Genomic DNA, 26,062 nt, shown 5'->3' on the forward strand with positions numbered 1-26,062 from the left:
AGTCCAACTTTGGTATTTACATTTTGTGCACATACAACTCATCCTGTCATTTCAATTGGATGTATTGTATTATTTTCACTTCCCTCTGAACAATGATACATGTAATATTGATCCCATCTACATTTTAGAGATGGATAACATGAAATGGGTAGGTCTCAAGTCTCATGCTTAGCAGAGCTTGGCTGCAGCCAGAACCTGAAAGGGAGGGGCGAACTATGGTTTATCTTTGTAGCACATCTATTCTGGGGTTGCCCAGGGGCTGCTTTGGGCCACTCTAGGAGCCACTGGAGCATCCAGGAATTGCTGGAACACAGCTATGGCTCGTTTTCCCAGGCCATGCACCCTGTGCTGAGGAAGCTGGTGCAGATGGAGTAGAGTTGCTGCACTGACTCTTTGTCATCCAGGGATACCCACTGGGGAATTTCTCCAGCATAAATGTATCTACTAGCTATATGATCCCTGTGTATTGGCTTAGCCAGATTAAAGGGACCATAGCGAACACCAGATTAAGTTCATATTCTGATAACACTTTAGGATCCTTCAGGATGAAAGGTCCTGTATATTATTATAAACTGCTGTCATTCAAATTGCATATTCTCAACACACACATGGCGTGCTAAGTCCATACACAAGAGCAAATAAGTACGCCTGGAGAAACACAGATACTTACACACAAACACAAGCTAACATAAATTCATAAGCAAATAAATTGCACACACACAGAGTATGTATGCAGAGCTCTGCACATACCCAGGTGTAGTTGTGAATGGCGTGTGTGGTATTTAACCCTTGGTCAGTGTTACACATCTCCCTCTGTGCCTGAGCCACATGGGATGAAAGTCTGTTACAGTCCCAGCTGCAGAGTCTGGCTCTTTATCTCAAGCTTGGCAGATCCTTGGTATGCAGGCCAAGATGGTGGCCCTGACATGTAAATACTGCCACCTGCAGTGCATATTATGCACGTCACACACAGATTTACACAAATGCATAACTTCATATACTATGTACACACACAGGCTACTGTGGAGATTATTAAACACTTTGTGTGCATGTACTTGCACGCACACACACAATGGAATCCAACCAAAGGGAAGGCAGAAGTAACATTGTTGGCCATTACACAGATGTGCAGGAGGAGGCTGTAATAAGCCTTTCATCCCCATGTTGGAGCACACTTGCAAGCTGTTCATTTGGGTTGGTGGGTACAGGATGGCAGTGTAGCAGCTTCTCTTTCTATACTTCCTGGGGGACCCAATATCCCAAAAGACTGGGAAGAAGTGAGGCAATGTCCCCTCTCCCTTGCACAAACTGGCTGAGTTGGTTGGCAACAGAGGGGAGCCAATGGCACACCATGAAGGGATGTAGCAAACAGTTCACTGCCTTTGCACAGCAGGAGCTACAGAATGCTTCCTCATGTTTCCTGGGGCAATGCAGCTCTGCACTGGTCCCAGTATAGGGCTCTGAGCCCTTAGAGCTTCATGAAAAATGAGAAAAAAATTAATTGGTGAAAAATAATGTATTTTGTTCACACCTAAGGCTGTCTGGCCTCCAAAGTGTTCATTTCTCGAGTGACAAGGAGCTCTGTGTTAATAGCTATTTGTCACCCATTGTGGTGCTTAAACAGGCCGAATGGAGCAGTATTCAGCTAATACATCAGTGCCAAAGGCAGATTTTCCCATTATTTTTTTTAAAAACCTTCTCTCCTGTGGTGACGGTTCACAGCAATTATTAGAACTGAAACAATTAAGACATTAAACATCCTCATTCTGGGACAGCCTAAAACAAAACTTTCATGGGAAGACCAAGAGAGAGAGAAAAATATACTAACATTTTAAAATCTCCCATCCCTCCCAGGCTGAGTAAAACTGGAAGCAATAGTTACCATTATCATATTTAAATGAGAGTTAATTACCATAAACCATTTGGAGTTTAATGTCTCCTTCTGTATAGTATATAAATCAAGGCTAGAATGGCTCTGTGAGTATGCTTTGGTCTTTTGATACTGTGGATATAAGGGATGATTTTAAGTGCTGGGTTTTAGCAACATGAGCCCAATGTTAATGGGTATCATGTCATTAAATCCTCATAGACTTTGTTCCACAGTGAAGATTCTCCCCACCCCCTACAGCATTCAGAGATTCATAGCAGTACAGCAGCAAGACCAGGTTGCACTCAGATTCCTGTTCATGCTCAAACACCTGGAGATGCCCCCCAAATGTAATCTGGATTGAACACTGAAATGGCTGAGTGGATCAGTCTTTTATAACATACTTCCAAGGCGGCCCACCACAACCCAAATAGGTCTTTACAAAAAATTAAGGAAAGAAGCACATGATTGTGCAAGAGTATTTGGTTTTGACTCTCAGAATACAGGCAACCAGATGAAGCTCCTAAATGACTAGTGGTAAGTCACTTAGGCATGTCTGAATATCCCACCATGTGTATGCAAGTGATGAAGGTTTCAGTCACCCTAACCTAACTGCTAGTCTCATGGTCGGTAATTCCTTCTAGATCTACCAAGTATCATTACCCTCTAATTTTGGGGGGCAAAACTTAGTTCTTCTAATAGCACCTTTCATGTGAGGAGTTCAAAGCCCTTTATAAACATTAATTAAGGAATCTCACACCATTTCTGTGAGGTAGCTTTTATTGGTAGCCATATTGGGTTGTTACAGTCCCATAAATTCCATGCTTTATAGGCATCAGCATCAGAAACATGCAGGGGCGCCAAGTTCAACCAATGTTTGGTTGAGTTCAACCAACCTGGCTCAACCAATGTTCAGGGCCAGGTCTCTCTCCTGGCCCTGCCTGGCGCCCCTGTGTGCCTCCCCCGAGTGTCCCCCAGCCTCCACTTGCTGTCCCCTCGCACCTCCCCAGGGTGCTGGAGCAGAGCGTCCCTGTCTCTCCCTTGCAGCTGGATACCGTCTCCCTGCATTAACTGCCGCCGCAGGGTCCTAGTGCCTGCTATCTACTACTGCCAGGGCAGACTGACCCTGAGCCTGCCCTTCTGCCTCAGACCCTTTCATTTTCCAGCGGGACTCTCCACCAGCACAGCTCCCCCCACCCCCCCGGCTGCAGTCACTGTTCCTGCCCCATGCTGGACAAGGGGTAGCCCCACCCCGTGAGGCTACGGGGGCAGCAATAGGGGAGGAGGTGCACATATGATGGCAGTCTCCCCCTTCCCCGCAGGGGAGACAAGGGGGCTTCCTGAACCTGAGAGGGGCCCTAAAAGCATGTGCAGTGACAGTGGTGCAAAGTGAGTGTGGTGTAGGGAGGTACTGGAGGGGGCTCCCATAAGAATTAATGTAAATAGGGAGGTTAGGTTCCAGGGAATTTTTTTTTGGCAGACAAAAGACTATTTTTTATATATATACACACAGTATAATTTTAAACAAACAATTTAATACTGTGCACAGCAATGATGATTGTGAAGCTTGGTTGAGGTGGTCATAGGTGCCAACTCCATGGGTGCTCTGGGGCTGGAGCACCTACAGAAAAAAACTGGTGGGTGCTCAGCACCCACCAGCAGCTCCCTGTGGCCCTGCCCCCCCTGCTCCAGCTCACCTCCACCATGAAAGCGCCGCTGCGTCCTGCTTCTCCCCCCGTCCCTCCCAGCATTTGCACCGCAAAACAGCTGATTCATGGGGCAGGGAGGGAGGGGGAGGAGGGGGAATGCGGCACTCTGGGGGAAGAGGCAGGGCCAGGGTGGGGATTTGGGGAAGGGATCCAATAGGGGCAGGGAGGGGGCAGAGTTAGGGTGGGAACTTTGGGGATGGGGTTGGAATGGGGGCAGGGCCACAGGCAGGGATGGGTGGAGTCGGGGCTGGGTCAGGGGCGGGGGTGGGATATTTCCCCGGGAATGCCTTACTGCTAAATGGTGAACTAGCACTCAGCTGAGCCCTCAAGGGTTAACACGTTGTTAATGCAGCCTCACGCTCTATAAGGCAGCCTGAATGGAGGGAGGAAGACAGCATGGCAGATAGAGACAGAGACACACTCTCTCCATTCTGAGCCCTATTGTGTCCCCGCTGCTCTGTGGAGGTGGAAGGGCAGGAATGGGGGCGGGGAGAGACCCTGACAATAGCACCCCTTTTCCCCCTCCTCCCCTGCACAGCAAGCAAGAGATTCAGAGGAGCAGCTCCAAGGCAGAGGAAGGAGCAGCACACAGCAGTGAGTGGGAGGTACACCTGAACTGCCCAGCAATTGATAGTCTGCTGGGTGTCAGCTGCACAGGGAACTTAGGGGAGCTGATAAGGGGGCTGTTGCCTACCCTGGTTCTGAGCCCCCACCACCAGCGCTCCAATGGGCTGCTCTTTCTGCAAGCAGTGGACAAAGCAGGTGGCTGCCAAACAACACTATAAGAGAGCATAGTGCAACTTTAAACAAGCACGTTCTCTAATTCAGAGGTTCTCAGACTGTGGTCCACGGATCACCAGTGGTCCATAAGCTCCATTCAGGTGGTCCGCGGATAGTTCCCTCTAAGGTGCACTCCTGGGCAGCTGCACATGAGAGAATGAAGGGCCAGGCACCTAATTAGTGGAGCCAGGCCTGCGCAGGCCTGGCTCCACTAATTAGGTGCCTGGACCCCGGAGAAGACGCACGTGTGAGGTGAGGTAGTGGCCTTGGGGGAATGGGGGTAGGTGGGAGGGGGCAGTGGAGTAATAAGAGGGGATGGAGGGAATTTGGGACATGCAGGGCTATGGTGGCCAGAGAAAGAGGTTCCAGGGCTGTGACTGCTGGGGAGAGACCACCTTCCTTTCCAGCCTGAGCTCGGGGCTGAGGGAGAGAACCCCCTCCCCCCAGTCCCAGCTCGGGGATGGCCATGGCAGGGGAGAGAGGGCACATTCATTGCATTAGAAAGGGGACAGCTGTGTGGGGCCCCAGGCCTCCCCCCCTCAGAGTCTAGGAGGCATAAGCTGTGGCGGGGCACTTTTGGGGGCCCCACATGCCCAGAGTGGCCCAGGGGATTAGCAGGGGGCCAGGAGCAGCCTCCTACGCTTCCCTTGCCCCACCCAAGCCATGTCGCTTGGGGAACAGGGCTTGGGGGAAGGGATCCCTCCCCCCCTCGCACTCACTGGCAGCAGCAGGAAGCAGAGCAGCCTGGCTCCAGCCCACTCTACTCTGTCAGCTCCCAGCCATGGCGCTCTAGTGAGTGCGAGGAGGTTGGTGAAAGGACAGCCCCTGCACTCGCCAGTGGCGGCAAGTGGAACGATGCAGCCCCAGCCACTCTGCTTCCCTTGCCCTGGCCCCGCCATGTTGCTGGGGTTGCGGGGGTGGACTGAGGTTAGGGAAAGGTTCCCCCCTGACTCACCAGCGGCGGGAAGTGGAGTGACGTGGCCCCAGCCAGATCTACTCCGCCAGCTCCCAGCTGTGGGGCTCCGCTTCCTGCCACTGGCGACTCTGGGGGGAACCGTCCCCTACCCCCCCTCCTGAGCGAGATGGCTGGAGCCAGGGCAAGGGAAGCAGAGTGGGCTGGGGCTGCATTGCTTCACTTCCCGCCACCGGCAAGTGTGGGGGGCGATCCCTTCCCCAACCTCCCCACACTTACCAGCGGCAGGAAGCGGAGCGCCGCGGCTGGGAGCTAGCAGAGTAGAGCGAGCTGGGGCTGGGCTGCTCTGCTTCCTGCCACTGCTGGTGAGTACGGAGTCACTGGGGGAAGAGGTGGAATGGGGGCAGAATGGGGGGAAGGGTAATAGGTGGGATGGAGGGAGTTGTCTGGGCCCCCACACCCTCCTAGGGATGGACCTGCCCCTTGCAGTGGGTGCAGCCCAAGGGGTTGGCCAGGGGATAGGGCTGGTTGTGGGGCTGGTGCTGCTGCCTATGCTGCGTATGCTTAAGGATGGCCCTGGTCAGCTAACGGTACAAACAACATTTGGAAAGATCATTAAGTGGTCCGCCAACACCCTCAAAAATTTTCAAGTGGTCCATGGGAAAAAAAGTTTGAGAGCCACTGCTCTAATTGATCAGCAACATAGCAATAAAACAACATTAACCAGGATGACTTTAAGTGAGGAGTTGCTGTATGTGGCTTACAAGGCAGGTGTGTGTGAGGGGACGCAACTTGGACCTGTTCTGGGCACCACCAAAAATTATACTAACCTGCCGCCCCTGGAAACATGCTGATGCAATTCTTGCCTTGTGATGGCAGTAGTATTTTTGGTAATTATATCACTGCATGGCGGTTGGGTGTGATCCTCACTCCCAGCTATCTAGATATTTTCTGAGGCTAGCAGTATAGCAGCTACTTTATTTTCCATCTGGTCTGTGCTCCATTATCACTATATCACACTCGGTTTGCAGAACTTTAATCTGATACTGGTGCCTTAACCCAGATTTGTCTCCTGCTTCCACATTCCTCATTTGTCAAGCTGTAGTTGCAAAACTCAAGGTGGACAGAGGGATGTCTTCCTCAAAGAACCCAAATGCCACAGTTGTCTTGGGAATCCTCAGGGGGCTTATGTCTCTTCCCTGGGCCATTTTCTTCCCCCTCCTGTGAGGGCCCACTTTGCCTTGCAAAGTGGTATGATTATAAATGCATCAGACTCTGCCAGGATCACACATGCAGCCTTCATTTAGCCCTCCAAGCTCAATTACATCCACTGATGTCTTGGGGGTAATTAAATAATATTAGAACCTTGTCCTTCCCCCCCCGCCCCCAATGCTGTTCAAAGCATAAGCCTGTGTGTTCACCCAGTGGAGCCCACTCCTCTGAGTCTCTGAATCCTCCCTAATGCACCTCACCATGAATGAGGGCTAATTACATTTCTGAAAGATGTCATTAGCAGCATATTTGCGCTGGATTTCAGAAAGCTGGCACAAAGCAGGAAATGCTCCCTTAGTAGGTGTTTTGCTGCTTTAACATCTTCGGTGCCACAAGTGGGGAATGCAGGAGGGGCAAACCAACATTTTCCAAACCTGGATTTTGGACACTAGACTGAAGAGGAGCTCAGTCTGGAAAGAGGACACTGGGATGTCCTGGGCATTGTAATTAGTCTCTTCTCAAATATTTTGCATCTTTCATCTGAGGACCTCATACCAGTTTATGTATGATAACTAAGGCCTGGGCTGACCTGCCCCCTATAAACCCTGGGCTGCTGGCTGCGGATGCTGCCGGCAGCTCCGAGTCCCTCTCGATCCCAGCAGCAGTGGCCGCTCAACCACTGAAAAAAAATTTGGGGGAGGGTGGTGGGAATCTCCTCTTCTTGGCTGTTTGTCGCTTGGTATGACTATCCTGGCTTTTGGGGTTTCTTCTGATCTTCCATTCACATGTGTAGGTTCTGTTCAGTTTCTGAATGACTCTGGTCTCCAACCAGGCATCTGTGTGAGTCAAACAACTTGTTCCCTCCCTTTGTACTGCTATCCACTGAGTATAACACACAGAGGGAAACTCAGATGTACATAGCAATTGTAAAAAAATCACCAACATTTCCACATTTGTCACAATACCCATAAAAGAACCCAGGGAATAAATGGGGAAGAGCACCATCACACTGCACTTTTACATTGTATTCTATTTTGTTGCATTCATGTATGTCTTCCTGTGATGGGGGTCTCTACTCACTGCTGGATGGCCCCGCCTCCTTGCAGTTCTGGGGATTAGCTGTGCCATGCTGATACCTCTTCCAGTGGTCACACTCCATCACTTTCTCTCTTCCTCTCTCTGCAGCCCTTCTTTAGTTCCAAGAACTGCAGCCTCCTCTTTGTGACTCAGCCCTCAGTCACTATGTGGCTTCCCCTTTCGGGGGTACCAAAGTCCTTCCGCAAGAACTGTCTCAGGCAGTTTTCTCCAGCAGTGCCCTGATGATGCCATTTTCCTAGTGGCTGGTAGGGGAACCTGGGCCGGCCCACTACTCTGGATTCCAGTCCAGGGGACTTATATCTGGCAGCTGTGCTTCCCTCAGATCCTGTTGCTCCTTCCCTGGGCTCCTTCCTGCAGCTTCTGGTTCCCCTCCTCTCTGGGTGTATCAGCTCAAACTCCCTCCTCCAGGGAATAACTACAGAGTACTGAATGCAATAGCCTCAGACACACCTCCCTACTCCCAGGGACTGACAGCAGACTACTTCCCTGAAGCCCCCTGCTACCAGCTTCCTCTCCATCCCGACCCCTACTGGACTTCATCAGACAATTAGGCTCTAGCACACCCTGGCTTTCCTCCAGGTAAAGCAGCCTATTGGTTAATTGTTCCAATTTACCCCTTCACGCCTAGTGTTGGGTGGAGACCCCATCCCACTTCCCCACTAGAGCCATTCAATTTAAATGCAATGGCAAGAAGAGGTTCACGATTCTGATGGTTTTTTCACAAATAGAGGTTGACATTCTCAGAGGACTCTCTCCGAGTGCAGTCGAACTTTATGTGTATTGACAGACTTATGTAAGGGCTGGAACAGAAAAGGATAGTGCGACATAGCACTGAGGTATATAGGTAAAGATGTATTTGGGTTCATTACTGAAATAACACAGAGCACTGCCTTTCTGAATTGAAAGACTTGTGTTGTAGGGCTTGGTAATAAAATACTGTAATTAAGGTTGCTACAGCGAAGTACTGAGGTATGTTATCAGGTTGTGTTAGTTAGGGAAGTTTCCACACAGTCATTCACCATGTGTTTGGTGCTAACCACTGCTTCCCATCCCTCACTTTAATGAGCATTCAATTTCGACCCACTTTTAGACACTTATCATTGATACCGTCACGTTCCCCTGTGCAGAAGGGCACAATGAAGGGCTGTCCACTGTATCACACATACTTATGGATTTTTTATTGCAGGTATATTTTTGGCCAAAATTATGAGTGGGAACCAGAAGCAAATAAAAGCCTGTTTCATTTCAGGTAAGGATGAATTGCAAAGCTTTTGTGAAGATATATGCTTTAAAAAAATGGTTTAAAGATCAATCAACGACAGACTTTATGGGCAGCCTTTAAAATATATTTAGGGCAAGTCTTTGGCTCAAAGCCACTGCCTGAGTTGTAGGAGGGAAGATTGTTCACTGGTGACTGGTCTTGTCGGCATTACGCCGAAGGCAGGTAGACAGTTCCTTGGCTGGGGTACAGTAGTGCAGTGCCATTGGATTTAATGGTGCTATGCTGATTTTCACCATGTGAGGATCTGGACCAGTGCCTCTGAGAACTCTGGGAGAGCATGGGCCTTAGTGACCTCTGTTGACTTACAGGCTGTGCTGTGGTGGCTGGGTGCAGAGTAGGGGTTCAGCCATAGTCCTTCCCTAGCCCTCTGAGGAATCTAGCACAACAGTCTGCACTAGATTCTGCTAGCTCTTCTGCACCAGGACCGTGATTTTGCCAGACCTCTGTGCAAGAGCACAAGGAGGAAGAGATGGCATGCCAGAAAGGTGGCAACTGATTATGCCATTCCCCACCTGTGCCTAGCTCTGCATGGGTGCATAATCTAGCCCTTACATTTACAAAAATCCTTTCCTCCTTCTCTCATCAGCCAGGTTCTGAATCCAGGGGTCCACCTACTCCCTGTAGGTAACAGAGCAAAAAACACCAGAGGCATCTGTGATGTTCCTATCTATGACCAGAACCTCCCAGTTCCACTTTGGAAGGACACAAACATGAAGGCTGGCACGTGGTTAGAAATTAGACCACTCTTGCAGTGCATACATTCAGTGTGTACTTACGTCCGTGTTTGCAGATTCCCTGTGGGACAGACTTTGATGATTCATATACTTATGTGTATTTTAAAGAGATTTTATCAAAAAGGTTGCCCAGTAAATGATTTCCCATGGCATTAGAAGATCAAGGAAATTGCCTAACTTTATGGGGTCATGATGTCCTCCAATCCTTTTAATAGCTTTATGGAACAACTGATTGCCAGGCACATGGGAATCCTAGTGTTTCCCACACCCTCCTTGCCTCTCTGGCTGTGCTTAGGCTGCCAGCTCTACTTGTAAGGTTGTCACCATCTCCTGCATGAAAGGGTAAATCTGCAGTCAGTGTAGCCATTAAATGGGACTGGTCCTGAGGCTGTGATTTGCTTCAGGACAAAGATGGGACCCAGAATGTAGACTAGAGTGACTTCATTGAGACTGTCAAAAAACCTTACAGAGTAACCAATGGGTGGAATATCCATGAATTAAGGCCAATGTTTCAAGTGAAGATGAATTCAGTGACACCATCCAGTTTCCAGCAGGCATTCCAAAAACTGGGGGGGCTAAAAAATGTGTATCATTTATTTCAGATGACCGGAGGGCTGGATCCTAATGGAAAGGCTTGGATCCAGGAAAAATATAATATCTGACTGGTGGCTGGGAAATTCAAAAATATCTAATTTCAATATATCCCAGTTTCAACATACTGATATGAACCACTAATGTCTGGGTTCCCTATGATCTGGATCAATCACTCTGGTAATGGACCCAAGTGGGCTTTGATTTAGCTCCAGATTGCTCCCACTGACTCTAGGACCTGATTCTCCTCTGACTAAAACAGGTATAAATCAGAAGCAACTCTGCTGAAGTCAGTCAAGATATACCAATGTAAACTTAGTGTAAGTGATAGGAGAATCAGGCCTTCAATCTAGCTCCTGATCCTAACATTCCTGGAATAATACAGTTTATTTTCGTGATTGCAAATGTTATGTCTTTACTTGGTAATCTGCATATTTGGTTATATTAAGGATCAGTGAATCTGCTCCGAAAAACTCCCATTGACTGCAGTAGACTTTGAAACAGGCTCGTACTCATTTTCGTGTACTTTCTGGGCTGAGCCAGGACTGGATGTAGAAGCATAAAAATACCACAAGAAAGATTTGGGGATCTGGAAGCACTATCAACATGGGAGAAAGCCACTTTTCATTGTTGAAGACCAATGTTTAGACCAAAGAGGTTTAGGTAAACAAGAATCTTTGCGATGCTTATGTAAACGTAATTTAGACAACTTGAGGTTGCCCATACTCTGTCATTACGTATTCCTCAGAGATTATTGTACATAGTAATTATTCTTCATAGATTCAAAAGTTATAATTACCCTGTAACCCACACTTTGAGTTGGAAGGTAGAAATAACTATGGTAGTTACACTCTGTACCAGCAAAATTGTTAGAGCACCTGATGTGTTTGTAAAGTCCATTCCAGGGAGCAACAGAAAGCTAGTTCAGGCTTTCCCTTCTCCTGGGAAATATGCTGAGAATCCATTCTGGGTGAAGAGAGAAATCTGGTTCAGGTTTTGCTGCACCCAGCATCCACTCCAAATGGGCATGGAAATCCAGTTCCTTTTTCTTAAGAGATATAGCTCCTTCTAGTCAGCTTTCCCTGTTTCATCCCTTTTACTTCCACTCAGCTTTCTTACCCTGCATTTTCTTCTGATCAAAATAACATAGTTTAGTTGTTGATTTTTTCAGTTTTTCCAAAGAGGTTTGGTAACATTTTCTGCATCTAATCTATACACAGTTAATATGCAGTAACTTTGTCAACAGAATAATGAAGAGGCTACCTGTGTCTCTCCTGGGCTGTTAGCATACAGTAGTTTATGACTGAAGGTCAATTCAGGCTTGACTATGAATGATTTTACTGTCTTTGGGAAAAATGCAAACTTTGTAAGGCTTAGGCCATGTCTACATCTAAAATTTTGCAGCGCTGGTTGTTACAGCTGTATTAGTACAGCTGTATAGGGCCAGCGCTGCAGAGTGGCCACACTTACAGCAACCAGCGCTGCAAGTGGTGTTAGATGTGGCCACACTGCAGCGCTGTTGGGCGGCTTCAAGGGGGGTTCCGGGACGAGAGAGCAAACCGGGAAAGGAAACCAGCTTCCCCGCAGTTTGCTCTCTCGGTCCCGGAGCCAGCCAGCAAACCGCAGGGAAGGAGACCTGCTTGCTCGGGGTTCCGGGACCGAGAGAGCAAACCGGGAAAGGAGACCAGCTTCGCCGCGGTTTGCTCTCTCGGTCCCGGAGCCACCCAGCAAACCGCAGGGAAGGAGACCTGCTTGCTCGGGGTTCCGGGACCGAGAGAGCAAACCGGGAACGCCGCGGTTTGCTCTCTCGGTCCCGGAGCCAGCCAGCAAACCGCAGGGAAGGAGACCTGCTTGCTCGGGGTTCCGGGACCGAGAGAGCAAACCGCGGCGAAGCTGGTTTCCTTTCCCGGTTTGCTCTCTCGGTCCCGGAACCCCGAGCAAGCAGGTCTCCTTCCCTGCGGTTTGCTGGGTGGCTCCGGGAACGCGAGAGCAAACCGCGGCGAAGCTGGTTTCCTTTCCCGGTTTGCTCTCTCGGTCCCGGAACCCCGAGCAAGCAGGTCTCCTTCCCTGCGGTTTGCTGGGTGGCTCCGGGAACGCGAGAGCAAACCGCGGCGAAGCTGGTTTCCTTTCCCGGTTTGCTCTCTCGGTCCCGGAACCCCGAGCAAGCAGGTCTCCTTCCCTGCGGTTTGCTGGGTGGCTCCGGGACCGAGAGAGCAAACCGGGAAAGGAAACCAGCTTGATTACCAGAGGCTTCCTCCTTCCACGGAGGTCAAGAAAAGCGCTGGTAACTGTCTACATTGGATTACCAGCGCTGGATCACCAGCGCTGGATCCTCTACACCCGAGACAAAACGGGAGTACGGCCAGCGCTGCAAACAGGGAGTTGCAGCGCTGGTGGTGCCCTGCAGATGTGTACACCTTCAAAGTTGCAGTGCTGTAACTCCCTCACCAGCGCTGCAACTTTCTGATGTAGACAAACCTTCCGACTCAATGCAGGGCATAATGGATAACACTGTGCAAACTATCATGTAGGTAATACAGCTGAATTTCTCAGCAATACTACCCACAAGAGGTTTTTGCTTCTAAATGCTCACTGTCATTCTCTGGAGAAAAGCGGAGCTTCCATGTGACTGGAATTATCCCAAAGGGCTTGATGTATTTCCTGACAGATGTTATTCCCCACAATAATATGGGGAGTGGGTGCCTTGACAGCAGGTGAAGCTAGTTCCTGTTCAGTGAGTGAGGTAAAGAGCTCCATTAGACTCCCGTAGGGATTCCAAGACAATTCTGTGGAGACAGACTGCATGGCGGAAAAAACGGGCACCTCTCTTAACCTAAATTCCATTGAAGCTTGGTCTCATCTGTCTCCTGTCACTTTAGATTCCACCTTCATCTCTTCATCATCCTCTGAGCTGCTGCTGAGGCTGGTAATTAGGTATGGGGCTTATTTCAATTCCTACTGGCCAGGGAAAAAGAAAAGAAAGAGACAGAAACTGAGAAAGAAGGAAAGATTATTGGGGAAAGAAAAAGTTTCCTCTGAAGTGAATACCCAAACTTTGCAGTGTGACTCAGATAATTTACTAGCATTCACTAATTTCTGACCTGAGTGACAAGAAAAAAACCAACAAATGTAATGCATGTATCCAGCTGTGCTTGAGTGTCCCTATTCACTGTGGCATTAAAAAAAAATATTGGGGCAGATCCTCAGGTAATTTAAATTGTCGTACCTCCACTGAAGTCATTGCTGAAGATTGGGCCTGTTATGTGAGAGTTCAGTGTTGGGAAAAGATGCCAAATAGACAGAGTCTGAAGGGTGTCCTACATTTATCTACAAAATCAGTACAACACAAGCAGCAGCAGTACAAACTTGCCTCATCCTTGCTATTCAATTCTGTACAAGTTCTCACACCCTAGCAATCCTTGCCACAATTTTGCTCTTTCATGGTTGAAAGTTACTTTCATCTCCAGATCCACTCAAGTCTTGACCTTTCTGTTGAGACTACCAACAAATAGCACCGACTGGTATCGAGGCTTTTGTCACAGGAACATGTACTTACACACGTGGAGTTCGTCTGAGACCACCTCAAATTCATTTCCGATAGTTGACTGAATGCTTGTGACTTAGGGATGTGAGAACAGCCAAGGACATACCAGACGACATGCTTATCAAGCAAGGAGACACGGAAGCACAGTCATTTAGCGTACTATTAATCATTTTTAATGTGTAGGTTGTTTTAGCTTTGATAATTTAAAATATCTGTCAGAAAGGTTACCTATATAATTATATATATAAATTTCAAAAATGTTCTTGCCAAAACAAATGGAGCGTCTCACACTCATGCCAGGGATGAATCCAAAGAAGCTGTAAAAAGGATTTGTAATAATGTACAAAGGAATCTGTGTCCATAATCTCCATGACCGTACTGAAAACAGCTAAGTAAGCTTCAAAAATGAATGAGACATTTATACGGATATGAATAACTTCTGCATTACCCTGACTTTGATAAAATGAGGGGCTATCAATCCTCATGCTTCTAGATATCAACTGATCACCAGATGGGATTAGGACGACGTTTCCCCCACAGTGGTCTAGCATCACGGTTAGATGGACAAGTTTTAAAGTATGAGATGTTGGCCTTTCTTGGAGACAGGATGCCAAATGGGTAGATAGAAAATGACCTGTTCTGGCATGGCAAATCCTTGTACCACCTGCTGCTGCTCATTCTTATCACTGGCAGCAGTGTTGGAAATGTGCCAAGTACCCTCATCTTGCCATTGGCTCCATCAGTATCCATCCTCTCCACTGATTCATGTTTAGCTGTCACAGGTGTTGGCTGTGAGAGAAACTGTGCCTGTGTCTTTGGTGCCAGTCTCTGAAGTGGGGATGTATAGAAGTGCTGCATGTAGTAAGCATCCTTGTTGTTAAGGCAGTAGCTGTGTCTCGTGTTGCAAGTTCATTTGGTTGTGCATTGAAGACTCACAAGGCACCCACTTGGGATATCCTTAACAAAATAGTTTATTTTTATTAAACATAAATAAGAAACTCCAAAGAGAAAGCATTCTAAACAGCAGTTTAAACTGCTTAGCAGCCAGCATGTAAAAGTTCTCAGAAAAATCTTTAGATTTAGCCAGAGGTGCAAGCCAGAACATTAGTTGCAACAGTGTATTATACTTTGCCTGCTCTTAGGCACATCTGGACAATAGGAACACAGCAGGTACCTCATGGTCTAAGTAACCCATGTACAACAAATTAAAAGATAATTATCTTTTTAAATGCTAATTTAAGATTGTGCAATGCAGATACCATCTAACACCATCTTCTGTAGTAATATCTAATTCTGTTGCTGAAGGAACTAGAGGGTGGACATATTTGCTTGAGAGATCTTGTGAGTGCCAAGAATCTTGTGTGGTTCTGATGTAAAGATGTAGGCAGGTTGAAATGGTCTTTATATGGCCCTCCATTACTGTGGGAGATTGTGAAATCAAAGGGAGTTCAGCACCTAGGCACTTTTGAAAACCCCACTAGGCACCTATCTGCATTTTTAAGTGCCTAAATACTTTTCAAAATCTGGCCCTTAGAAACCATCTTCCTTCTTGTGTGATACCAAAGCAGCTGAGACTATCAACCTCCTTCCCCCAGTTTAATCATGATGGAGCTGGAGGCAAGGTGAGGGTCTTCAGCTGTGGAATTCTTTTCCCCACCTTGTTTCAGCACAGCCCAAGTCTATTGATAATCAGGTCATTCAGCTTGGACCCTTTGTTCTATCAGGCTTTTTTGGTGAGGAAGGGTGAGCTGCTGGGTTGGGGGAGAAAGAACAAAGAATTTTGTGGAGACACTGCTTTGCATTGTTGTTTGTGCATTTGCCCAGAACACTGTATTAGGCACATTTTACAAAGATGAAATAAATAAATAAGGCCCAGGCATACCAATATGTTAGAAATAAAGTATGTGCAAAGTATTCTGTATTAACAAAAAGAAACACTAAAGCCTTTAGCAATACTGATTGCTAATTGCAGTATACACTGATTGCAAATAATCCCTTTGCATAAACTCCAGTGCATATAATTACATGCGCTGTCTCACACACACATACTCGCACACACACACACAGATAAGAATAGCAAGAAAAGTGCATGGGAAACGGTTTTGAGAAAACCATGACAAATATCTAAGCATGAGGTTTAACGCTCATTTTGAAATTATCCCCTCCTCTCCATGTTATCCCAGTTAATCACAGAACATTATAAAATGCCTCCAAACGTTCCACAGGCTTGACATCACACACCTCTGCTATGTTCATCCAACTTTCTAATCAGCCTTATCTACAAATTCAGGCCATTCTTAAATAAATCTGGAGCCACACAAAACTACTTCTCCCATCTCCCTGTACACTAGTTCTATATAATGTAATTCCCTTATCCCTTTATGTAACTGAATCAAGTCTTTGACACATACAGCACTCCCTTAGGGAAGCTATTGAATTTGAATTTAACAGGGATAAAACCAACAGTATTCTATAGAGCGTCTCTGAAAAGCTGTACAAGTTAATGGACAGCAGTACTCTTTCTGTAGGTCTTTGAGCCATCCTATAAAATTCTCGGATAGAAGTTCTCTTGGAACTTTCTACTAAATTCTACAAGACTTTTTTCATAAGGACTAATTAGGAATAAACTAGCCCTAGGACTCTTTGCTGAGAAACTGGAATTGAGTAAACTTTTTAGTCCTGGTTTTCCTCTCCTTCCCCCACAGTGGGCAGATGTCTCTGTCCTCTGATCTTCAGTCCTCTCATTGCCCTATCAAATGAGGCTCCTCCAACTTTCCTAGCCTTCCCTTAGCCCCCCACTGAGGATCTGAAAGTTCTGTCCTACTGTGTGTTCCTTGGCTATCTTTCATCTGCCACTAGTTCATCTCTCTGCTGCCCTGCAATGTTGACTCTATGCTGATTCTTTACTCTTCTTGGCCTAAATTCTCACATTGACCTCATAGACTCTAGGACTGGAAGGGACCTCGAGAGATCATCGAGTCCAGTCCCCTGCCCTCATGGCAGGACCAAATACTGTCTAGACCATCCCTAATAGACATTTATCTAACCTACTCTTAAATACCTCCAGAGATGGAGATTCCACAACTTCCCTAGGCAATCTATTCCAGTGTTTAACTACCCTGACAGTTAGGAACTTTTTCCTAATGTCCAACCTAAATCTCCCTTGCTGCAGTTTAAGCCCATTGCTTCTTGTTCTATCATTGGAGGCTAAGGTGAACAAGTTTTCTCCCTCCTCCTGATGACACCCTTTTAGATACCTGAAAACTGCTATCATGTCCCCTCTCAGTCTTCTCTTTTCCAAACTAAACAAACCCAATTCCTTCAGCCTTCCTTCATAGGTCATGTTCTCAAGACCTTTAATCATTCTTGTTGCTCTTCTCTGGACCCTCTCCAATTTCTCCACATCCTTCTTGAAATGCGGTGTCCAGAACTGGACACAATACTCCAGTTGAGGCCTAACCAGCGCAGAGTAAAGCGGAAGAATGACTTATCGTGTCTTGTTTACAACACACCTGTTAATGCATCCCAGAATCACGTTTGCTTTTTTTGCAACAGTATCACACTGTTGACTCATATTAAGCTTGTGGTCTACTATGACACCTAGATCTCTTTCTGCCATACTCCTTCCCAGACAGTCTCTTCCCATTCTGTATGTGTGAAACTGATTGTTCCTTCCTAAGTGGAGCACTTTGCATTTATCTTTATTGAACTTCATCCTGTTTACCTCAGACCATTTCTCCAATTTGTCCAGATCATTTTGAATTTTGACCCTGTCCTCCAAAGCAGTTGCAATCCCTCCCAGTTTGGTATCGTCTGCAAACTTAATAAGCGTACTTTCTTTGCCAACATCTAAATCGTTGATGAAGATATTGAACAGAGCCGGTCCCAAAACAGACCCCTGTGGAACCCCACTTGTTATACCTTTCCAGCAGGATTGGGAGCCATTAATAACTACTCTCTGAGTACGGTTATCCAGCCAGTTATGCACCCACCTTATAGTAGTCCCATCTAAATTGTACTTTCCTAGCTTATCTATAAGAATATCATGCGAGACCTTATCAAATGCCTTACTAAAGTCTAGGTATATCACATCCACCGCTTCTCCCTTATCCACAAGGCTTGTTATCTTATCAAAGAACGCTATCAGATTAGTTTGACACGATTTGTTCTTTACAAATCCATGCTGGCTATTCCCTATCACCTTACCACCTTCCAAGTGTTTGCAGATGATTTCTTTAATTACCTGCTCCATTATCTTCCCTGCTTCCCTTCTATGGATCTTGGTCTGAGGAAGGTGTTGTGAACTAGCAGCACAGGGAAAATGGGTCACAATGAAAGCAAACTTGGGTAACAGTAGGTTTCCTAGCTGGAGGAGGCAGTACAGATTGGGATTGATGCCTCATGTGCCTCAACCTGCTTTACCAGCCTCTCAAGCCAGAAAAGTCTCCTCTTGTGTACATCTCTATAGCGACTTCTAGACCCTGAAAACCATCTATTCCATAAACTGTTGAACTCTAAGGATAAGTCAGTATCTTACATTTTAAGGTTACACAAAATTTTACATTGCCAAAGATGATAGTTCTCTTCAGTAGCAAGGGGAATGCAGCAAAAAGTCTGTGCATATAGGCAAAAGAAGTAAACATCATTCTGGGATGTATTAGCCAGGAGTGTTGTAAGCAAGACACGAGAAGTAATTATTCTGCTCTACTCTGCACTGATTAGGCCTCAGTTGGAGTATTGTGTCCAATTCTGGGCATCACATTTCAGGAAAGATGTGGACAAATTGGAGAAAGTCCAGAGAAAAGCAACAAAAATGATTATTATTAAGGTCTAGAAAACATGACCTATGATGGAAGATTGAAAAAATTGGGTTTGTTTAGTCGAGAAAAGAGAACACTGAAAGGGAACATGATAACAGTTTTCAAGTACATAAAAGTTTGTTACAAGGAAGAGGGAGAAGAATTGTTCTTCTTAACCTCTGAGGATAGCACAAGAAGCAAAGGGCTTAAATTGCAGCAAAGGCGGTTTAGGTTGGACATTAGGAAAAACTTCCTAACTGTCAGGGTGGTTAAACACTGGAATAAATTGCCTAGGGAGGGTGTGAAATCTCCATCATCAGAGATTTTTAAGAGCAGGTTAGACAAATACCTGTCAAGGATGGTCTAGATAATACTTAGTTCTACCATGAATGCAGGGGACTGGACTAGATGACATCTCAAGGTCCCTTCCAGTCCTATGATTCTATGATTCTTTTGAATGCAAACTGACAATTTACTTTGAGGCTGTTTGAGATCCATTCTATTCACATATATTCAAACAGCCTTTTTTCCTGAGACTTTTTGTGGTTCTCACCACCATTGTGAAATGTGCTTTGAAATATTTGCACAGTAGATTTAAACATTACAATTTAGTCACAGTTTATGGATATTAACAGACTTCTGTTTTTAAACACTTAAGTCATCGAATAAGGAAATAGAAACAAGTGAGTTAGGTGACCAATCATACATTCTGAGTAAGTGAACGATTAACAGTGGTCATGCAGATTTGATTAGATTAGGTGTTTCTGTGCCTTGTGACACGAGACAACTCTGTGCTTCCACCTCTCTCTCTCTCTCTCTCTCTCTCTAATGCCACAGTTCTTGCTTCTTTGTAGTCTGTTTCCATGACAGTTACATTTTTCTCAATGGTTTTTTTATATGTAATCTGTTTTTCCCCATTGTTTCTATCTTCCACTAAGGACTTGTCTAGGAATTTGTTTTTTGACATCAGACCACATCTCCAAACCACTTCCACCTTCCTTCCCAGATTATTATGTCTACAATATTTTGGTTAGTCCTTTGTAATACACCAGCATTAGTTAACTTATCCCACCAACACACACCAAGTATTTTCCACAAGCATCTCCGATGGAATACGTTAAGTTTCCTTTTGGGGATATCTAGCATATGCTGATTTTCCTAAGCATATAACAAAAATGTGGGTATCACAATAACACTGTAACTTTGTCTTGGTTCTTGTGTGAATCTCCTTGTTTTTTCAAATATTTGCCAGTAACAAAAAAGCACCACTTGCCTTCCCAATGCTTGTGTTCACCTCCTTAGCTGGATTGAGCATCAACATTAATTGTGCTTCCAAGACAAACTCGCTAATCATGCTGTATTCTTCACTGTCAATCAGATATACCACATCACTGTGGACTCCTCTTTCAACAATCGTAGCTTTCATTTTCTTTTGGCTGATTTTTAATCCTACTTTGGTGACCTCATGTTTGATATTGATCCTTTTCTTTTTTCATGGTATAATCTGTGTCCAACGGAACAATATTACCTGAAAATTCCTTCTACTCTATGTAATTCCTGTATCTTCCTTTGATGTTGCTCTTCACATCCCATAATTATCACAATACAGAAAAAATAGGTGATAAGATCCAACCCCACAGCACACCAGGCTTTCTGTCCTTAGTCAGTATTTTAAACTTCATATAGTATCTTGATCAGTGACACTATCTTTCTAGCAAGCCCTCACAAGATTTTTCCATGTGACGCTCTATGAATACATGAATAGTAGCCAGACTGCAAACAAACTAAAACCTAAAATCTGTTCAACCAACTATTCATTGACCAATAGTGAATGTGGCAACCTGTTCATTGTTTATTTATGAACTGAAAAAGGCAAACTTTACTGGATAAATTACTCACGATAAATAATTCAACCAGATCCATTCATTTATTTTACAAATGTAATGTATTTTTACGATATACTCTCTGTGTTATATCCAATTTCAAAAATTTCCCTTTGATCACCAGAAAGCATTTAAAGTTATACTATTTCCAATCAGTCAAATTACTACTGATATAAAATCACATTGCTATTTGAATATGATGTATAAATTAATGATAGGAAGAAGCTACAAAAATCAGCTCTGGATCCAGATTTTGAACATATCAATGTTAGTTGTGGTGGTGGTGAGGGTTTTGTTTTTGTTTCTTGCCAATTATAGAAATATAGACCAGCTGCAAAGTTTCAATCCAAATTTGAGTTTGAATTCTGAACCACTCTCGTCAATGAAGAGCAGGGTTGTTTGCTCCAGATATTTTGACTAATCTCTAGTGTGCATCCAAATTTCTCAAATAGTAACTTGCACTTGGAAGTTAGATGTCAAAGGAAACTGGCTAGTGGGACACAATGTTTCACTTCTAAATCAGTTTGTTAGTGAACAGACATCTTCACCATCTGAAAACTGCTGACATGAAGGGCACTGATTGGACACCTTTGTGGATGGTCTCACCGTAGATGCCAAGGAAAAGTTTCTGACAGGATGGAACGCTTTGTTTCTTTCAAAAGCCCTTTCTTGTCTGATCATTTCAGAGTAGGTGCATTTCTATAACAACATGTTTGTTTTTAGATAAATATCTGACTGTGGTTTAAAGTATGCAGTATGTCAGCCAAAATATCAGCCATATACATGATATAACTGTAAATATAGGTGCAGCATATGCACACCACACACATATGACTTGGTTCTTTAGATACCTTTCAGTCCTAACATGCTCTGTAATAAAATAAGGTTGTTATACCTCAGCTCTCAATTGCATTAACCTCCCAACCAGAAAGTGCTGGCTGAATGGACTCAGACTCATAGACTTTAAGGTCAGAAGGAATCATCATGCTCAGCTAGTCTGACCTCCTGCACATTGCAGGCCACAGAATCTCACCCACCCACTCCTGTAATAGACCCACAACCTCTAGCTGAGTTACTGAAGTCCTCAAATCATGGTTTAAAGACTCAAAGTTACAAAGAATCCACCATTTACTCTAGTCTAAACATGCAAGTGACCCATGCCCCATACAGCAGAGGAAAGCAAAACAACAACAACAACAAAAATCAAACAAACCAGGGTTTCTGCCAATCTGACTTTGGGGAAAATAAACCTACACTTAGCCTGCAATTCTTTTCCTTTGAGCAAAGTTCAGGCAAGATGAAAATGACTTCAGGATAAAGGTAAGCATTTGCGGTCTTGCCCAAACTGAGGAGATGAAACAGCAATAAGAAAAGGGGCTTTTGCTGGGAGACCTTATTAATGTCTTAAAGCACCACCAAAATATTTTCTCTTTTTAAATTTTATCTTCCAATACAAAAGGACCAAATTCAGCCCTTTGTTTAGCAGGCACATCTCCCATTGAATTCTATAAGGGCTGTGATTTCTTATGCCAGTAATGAATTTGCCTGTATAAAGGATCTTTTGTTCTGAACAGGATGATGTTCACAAATGATATATCAGACATCTGGAAGCTGTGATCCTGTTTCACCTCCTGGCTAGTCAGGATTGGGCCATGGATCTGGTCAGGAAGGGAGAGTCCAGATGCCACTGGAAATGAAGTTGGTGTCTTGGGTGGCATTCTTCACTCTGAGGCAGTAGAGTATGGTGGCAGGAGAGATCATGCTGCTGGAGGTGCTACCTTTTGGATGAGATGTGAAACCAAGGCCATTCGTGATCATAAGAATAGGGTTTTTAGCTTGAGTACCTTGGCTAAATTTCAACTCAGATAACTGCATCCTATACAGCACTTATCTACGCTTCAGTTGACTAAGTTATTCTTTATTTCTTGCTCCAAACAGGTAACAATGCTGTATGGTGGTGGGAGGAAGACGAGATAATGTTTAAGTGATTTAGGAATCCAGGTGGATGAAGGAGCATCTGTGTAACTTGAGGTGGTCCTTCCAGCTCTTCCTATCATCACAGGTCTGTCAGTGCCATATCCACTCTTTCATTACTGTGCCTGCAGAGGAATGTGGAAGAGAACTCAAAAGTCCAACCTGGAGCGTCAGTATTTTATGTTTCCAAGGCAACATCCGCTTTAACAGCCTTGATAATGACATTATTTGGTTGAAAGGAGCATGTATGATCTTTTGATTACCACTGGAAGTATGAATTAGGTTACTCTCTCCATACCCTTGAAAAATAAATGCACTGGGGAAAAAAAATTCACAAGAGGGTAAATGGAAAAATCAGTTTTTACGTTTAATGGAGTCTTCAGTTCAACATTTCTTCTCTTTATATATTTAGATAACATGCATTCCTCAGTGATATCTTAGTTTCACAGAGCAAAGAAATTAATTACTTACTAATGTGCAATTCAGAAATTAATTTATGTTATCAATATCATTTTAAATATGTCATTATTAATCAATGTAAATGAAACAGCCTATAAACTGGATGCAGTATAACCTGATTTGTGCTGAGGCTGCAGGTTATCAGCTCCAAGGAACACAATGACAGTGCAGTCACTAAGGAAAGGAGGGGCAATCCAGTGTCAAACACAGAAAAAAACAATATTCCACACTCCTTGCAGACTACGGAAAATCCCAATCATTATAATGGTAGAGTGGATGGTGAAGTGGCAAGGTTGGGATCTTGCAGCACAACATTTTCCTAACACACTCCACCCACACCTCCCACCCCCAAACCCCACCCCAAGCTAAAAGTTGGACTGAAATGTTTTTCTTCCTAGTGGACCATACAGAGAAAAGTTCCCCCTGTCCCATCAACACACTAGCACAATGGAATTCTGGTCAATGACTGGGGGTTCTAGGTTCTACTGCAATACAAATAATATGGACAAGAACCATCAGTATGGACCAGACAATTATTTTCATAAACATCTCACATCCTGATCTGAACATGGATTCAAAACTCCAGAATGTTGTTTTTTCTGTATTCCCCTCTGTCAGAGGGGCAGAGGACAGTGCCCATGTGTAAATAAACCTGTACTATCTGACTGTGTCTCAGTCTTTGTGAACATCTATTTCTGTATATGTTTGTTAACTTTAATGCCTGGATACAGTGTTTGGGCTTGATTTACCCCATTGTTACAAACTGTATCCCAGCAACAGCAGTGGGTGGAGAAAGCCCTGCAAAGGTTTCTGGAGTTTTAATACATATAGTCACATGCAACAAATATGTACACATACCTTGGTATTTAATAGGGTTGCATAAAACATTGCAGAAAAAAAGTTTGCAAACATATTTGCAATTTAAGGCTCCGCTTTAACAAAGTGTTTAAACATATGCCTAACTTTAACCATTTGAGCTGTCCCAAGGGGCCTCAGGTTCAGAACCTTACTGAAGATTTACCTTGACTTCCTTGAAAGGGTTTCATGGAGTATAATCTCGGGCAGAATTTGGTCAGTTCAGTATATGGTATTAGTCACAGCCCAGCATGCTCAGATTCTTTATGCTGTCACAATTCTCTTTCACATAATTAAAACAAATTGATATGGTTCCTCCCCCTTCCCATTCTGCTGTGTGGTCTGGTACACATATGTGCGTGAGAGAGTGTTTGGATGGATAAGAATACACCTAAAAGTATAAAAGTGTGTCACCTTTGGAAGTCTTCAAATAAAATATATAATAATAATAACAATAATAATAACAATTACTTTTAATATATAATTAATATATCCACGAGCATTACAAGGATCTCAAAGTGTTTTTCACATATAAGTTATTCAGACTCCTGGTTGGTATGTAATTCTATTCCTCTTTTAAAAGATGGGTAAATTGAAGTACAGAGAGAGATGATGTGACTTGCCTGAGTTAACTTGCTTTCCAGTGGTGATGTCCAACATTTAGCTCAGGGATCACCAGGGATCGTTGCTCTCAAGGGTGACTATATTGAAAAGAAAATTGGTATTTGATTATGAACTGAAAATATTCTCCCTTAGCCTGAATAGGAAGGATAGTGATTAGGATGCTAGCTTGTGACTTGGGAGTCATAAGTTCAATTTCCTGTCCTGCTACAGGCTTCCTTGTATAGTTGAGGGGTTTTGTGATGATAAATACATGAAAGATTCCAAGGCTCATACTATCTGGGGACCATATAAGTACTTTAGGTAGAAAGCTGTGCCCTATTATGATGTTTAAACTGAAGAATTTGAATCAGCTCCATTGCTGCAGGGGAGCAATTCAAGGATATGAATTTAGCCAGCCTGGTACACTTGGCAACCTCTCAGAGTCAACTAAAAGTAAACAATCTGTTGTGGAGATAAGTAACCCCAAGAGTCACATTAGGAGGACAATAAAAGTTAAGTAAAATTTTGTATTGTGCTTATAAGTGAAAAGCTAACATTTATTCTGGCTCTTTTACATTTTTTGTAATAATAGTGCATTCAGCTCTCAGGCTGAGGAGGCGGACACCACTGCTGTAGAGCAAAATCACAAGTGAAGCTGGGCATAGAACTCAGAAGTCCCAGTTCTCAGTCCCCTTGAAATGTCTATGACTTAAATGTGTGTTATTAGTTTTAATACTTGGCTACCAATAAGAGGCACAAACAGTGAACAGTCTGACTTATTAGTTTACGCTACTTACTTTATTTACTAGCGCACTGGAATATGTTTGACCTTCTACATATTTCTCTTCTGTGTGTTCTGTTGAGTAAATGCTAATGTTTTTGGAAGACACTTTGCCGAATTATGCTGTATTATAAAATTCCTTTTGAACATTTACGCTTTTGGCATAAGGGTGATAGCCAATCATTTCCTATAATGATATATTGTCATGTTAATTTTGATGATATCGCACTGTAAAACAGGGGGGTATGAAAGTCTGTAATTTGCAGGCCTATATCATGAATGCATTTTTTTTGAAGTAATACATGCATTTTAGCATTCTGCTGTACCTATAATGCTGCTTATTAGGTATGAAGAATTTTAACATGTGACAATAGTAAGGTAAAGCTATTATCCAGCTAACAAGATTTCAAATTAGTTTCATACTCTTTTTCTGGATGCTATGGTTTTCAAACCAATTACTGTTCCACTACCCACATCGTGCAAATTTCATGCTGAAAGTTCTCTTCATCAGGCTAGAGTAATGCATTCTTCTCTAAATGCTAAGCAGGAAATGAAAAGGGATAAATAAACAGCAGGTTAGAGAATTAATCAAGAAATAATTGAGAACCTGAAAATAAATACATATATTATAGCTGTATTTCTTTCCTTGCTTGCTTGATTGCAAAATGCTGGCTTGAGAGCACAGCTCTGGACACTGAAGTCTTATTTACCACATCATGGGCAGCAGCATTGAAATCTTAATACCCCTTCCTTTTCCACACCTCCCTGATTCTGACCAATTTATACAACAATAATGTAGAAAGGGATCATCTCAAGGGCCAGGATGGTAGTTCTGTTTCCATATCAGTTTGTTCTTCTGTTTTCTGAGGCTGCTAATTGTGATGGTAGAGAGAGACAAGGTCGGGGAGGTAATATCTTTTATTGGACGAACTTCTGTTGGTGAGAGAGACAAGCTTTCAGATTTATACAGAGCTCTTC

At 44.2% G+C, this 26,062-nt stretch overlaps 1 long non-coding RNA gene across 1 annotated transcript; it reads left to right on the forward strand.

The window, feature by feature from the left end:
• Positions 1–5,367: 5,367 nt before the first annotated feature.
• LOC115655473 lies at positions 5,368–24,100 on the forward strand. Its single transcript, XR_004001397.1, has 3 exons — positions 5,368–5,634; positions 8,766–8,828; positions 22,351–24,100. It is a non-coding gene; the product is annotated as an uncharacterized LOC115655473 (long non-coding RNA).
• Positions 24,101–26,062: the final 1,962 nt, after the last annotated feature.

This window comes from Gopherus evgoodei, chromosome 7 (assembly GCF_007399415.2).
Source record: "Gopherus evgoodei ecotype Sinaloan lineage chromosome 7, rGopEvg1_v1.p, whole genome shotgun sequence".
NCBI lineage: Eukaryota > Metazoa > Chordata > Testudines > Testudinidae > Gopherus > Gopherus evgoodei.